The following is a 3357-nucleotide window of genomic DNA, read 5'->3' as shown; positions in this document are numbered from 1 at the left end:
TCGTGGGATCATACGAGACGATCCGATGGACCGACCTTCCGTCGAGAGTCCTCTTTCTTCCTTAGAGATTAAGGATTTACCTGCCCATCTGGAGTATGCATTTTTAGATGAATAGAGGAAGTTGTCGGTTATTATTTCCTCTGGTTTGACGGAGGTAGAGAAGAAGAAGTTGTTGAGGGTGCTATGAGAGCTCAAAGAGGCAATTGTATGGAAGATTATCGGCATTAATGGGATGAACCCTTCGTTATGTACTCATTAAATCCTCATGGAGGATAATTTCAAAACTGTCGTTCAGCTTCAAAGGCGGCTTAATCCGAAGATGCATGAGGTTGTGAAGAAGGAGATCATAAAACTCCTATATGCGGGGATCATTTTCCCCATTTCTGATAGTGCTTAGGTGAGTCCACTTCAAGTGGTTCCTAAAAAGGTGAAATAACTGTCGTCACCAATGAGAAGAACGATCTCATTCCCACTAGGACTGTGACTAGATGGAGAGTCTGCATCGACTACCGCAGACCGAATGATGCCACCAGGAAAGACCACTTTCCTTTACCCTTCATTGATCAGATGTTGGAGCGTTTAGCAGGTCAGCAGTACTACTGCTTCTTAGACGGTTTCGCCGGGTATTTCCAGGTTCTTATAGCTCCCGATGACCAGGAGAAAACTACTTTTACATGTCCTCACAGAACGTTTTCCTATAAACGTATGCCGCTCGGACTGTGTAACGCTCCAGCCACATTCCAGAGATGCATGGTGGCTATTTTCCATGATATGATCGAGGACTCCATGGAGGTGTTTATGAACGTTTTTATGTATTTGGGAGTTCCTTTGATCATTGTCTTTCTAATATTGAGACGATGATGGTCCTCTGCGTTGACACCAACCAAGTCCTTAACTAGGAGAAGTGTCATTTCATGGTTCGCAAGGGCATTGTTCCGGGGAATCAGATTTTGAGTGCGGGGATAGAGGTTGACCAATCGAAGGTCGAGACCATTTCTAATCTTCCCCTGCCCACTTCTGTGAGATCCATCCGGAAATTACTAGGTCATGTCGGGTTCTACCGCCGCTTCATCAAAGATTTTTCTAAGATTGCGAGACCCATGACCAAACTTCTGGAGAAGGATGCTCCATTCGTTTTTTCTGAACAGTGTATCGAGGTGTTTGATCTGTTGAAAGACAAACTAGTTAACGCTCCGATCATGGTTGCTCCCGATTGGTCGTTACCATTCGAGTTGATGTGTAACGCGAGCGACTTCGCAGTCGGAGAGGTTCTAGGACAGCGGAAGGATAAACACTTCCATCCGATCTACTATGCTAGATGGACCTTAAATGGTACACAGGAGAGTTATAAGACCACCGAGAAATAGCTTTTAGCCGTGGTGTTTGCAATCGATAAATTTAGGTCCTATCTAGTTCTGTCCAAGACGATCGTGTACACGGAATATGCTGCTATTTGATATCTCTTCAGCAAGCAGGATGCTAAGCCTCGTCTTATCCAATGGATCCTGTTGCTTCAAGAGTTTGATATTGAGATCCGTGAAAAAAGGGGCCGAGAATGTGGCCGCCGATCATCTTTCGCATCTAGAGGGAGCAGAGTTAGGAGATTCGATTGTCAGGATCGACGATCGTTTTCCAACAGAGAGTCTCATGTTTCTTACGGCACAAGAGGAGGGTTTCCATGGTTCACTGACTTCACGAACTATCTTGCGAACGGGTATCTTCCGAAGATGCCTTACCAGCAAAAGAAGAAATGCTTTGCTGATTTTAAGTTCTACATATGGGACGACCCGTATCTTTTCCGTATCGGTGCTAATCAGCTGATTAGGAGGTGTATAGATGCTAAGGAGAGACGGCAAATTCTGAGCCATTATCATGTAGGACCAACAGAAGGTCACCAAGGTGCGATTTCGACGACGAAGAAAGTGTTTGATTCTGGCTTTTATTAGCCTTCGGTTTTTAAGGACGCGGCACACATTTGTGAGGAGTTGTGATCGTTGCCAGTATGTCAGCAACATCTCATCGCTAAATGAAATGCCCCAAAATGCTATTCAGGTTTGTGAGGTTTTCTTTGTGTGGGGCATTGATTTCATGGGACCGTTTCCATCTTCGTGTGGGAACAAGTACATACTCGAGGTCGTTGATTATCTCTCAATATGGGTTGAGGCCAAGGCGTTACCCACGAATGATGCCCGAGTTGTAGTCTGTTTTCTTAAGAGTCTTTTTCCTCGTTTTGGTGTCCTAAAAGCCTTAATCAGTGATCACTTCTGCAATGTGCAGATGGAGAAGGCGTTGCAGTGCTATGGGGTCACCCATCGGCTTGCGACCGCTTACCACCCACAGACTAGTGGGCAGGTGGAAGTGAGTAATCTTGGAACCAAATGTATTCTTGAAAAAACGGTTGGTTCGAATCATCGGGATTGTTCCGACAAATTAGATGACGCTTTGTGGGCCTTCCTTACAGCCTACAAAACTCCGACTGGTTCCACACCATTTCGGATGATTTATGCGAAGGCCTGTCATCTTCCTGTTGAGTTGTAGCACCGTGCTTCATGGCCCTTCACAGGGTTAATCTTGATTTATCCGTCGCATAAGGTACTCGGTTCCACCAGTTGCACAAGTTAGAGGAGCTACGGGATCACGCGTATGCTCAATCGTTCAGATATAAGGAGCGGACGAAGGAACTAAATGATAGAAAGTTGAAGGGTAATAAGCAGTTCAAGTGTGGGGATCTGGTTTTATTGTATAACTCTCGGTTGAAGTTATTCCCAGGAAAGATGAAATCCCGATGTTCGGGACCGTTCACAGTCACTGAGGTATTCCCGTATGTCACTATTGAAATACACGATAAGAGCGGGAAGTTTAAGGTAAATGGTCACAGGTTAAAGCACTACATAGGCAAGTCGGTTGCTGATCAGACGGTCGAGGTATTCTACCTTGACTCACTCACTAGTTACAAAAAAAAACAAATAAATAAACAAATAAATAAATAAAAATTAAAAAATACAAAAACACAAAAATATGTTTATTTCTTATATTTTTTGTTTTCTGTTTTGTGCGCCGCTACATGCGAGCGAGTTTGAGTTATTACAGGTATTATTATGCGCATGGTAGCTCTGATGGCGTTTTGGAACTGGTTCTCCCCAGGTTGTGGCCGCGAATAAAATGCTATATGGTCATTCGATTGATACACAGTTGGTGAAGATTCTGCATATATACCAGGGGAATAACTCGTTCTCTGTTTTATTCTAGAAAAAATTAAGTTTTATTTTTATTTTATTTTATTTCTTTTCCTTGTTCCCATCGAGGATGATTTCGTTCTAAGTGTGGGGATGAGAGTTTATTTTACTTAATTGTAGA

Source organism: Bidens hawaiensis, unplaced genomic scaffold, assembly GCF_021521415.1.
Source record: "Bidens hawaiensis isolate Kalapana, Puna unplaced genomic scaffold, B.hawaiensis_p1.1 tig00018673_1, whole genome shotgun sequence".
Taxonomy (NCBI): Eukaryota; Viridiplantae; Streptophyta; class Magnoliopsida; order Asterales; family Asteraceae; genus Bidens; species Bidens hawaiensis.
Note: the sequence above shows the minus strand (reverse complement) of the source record.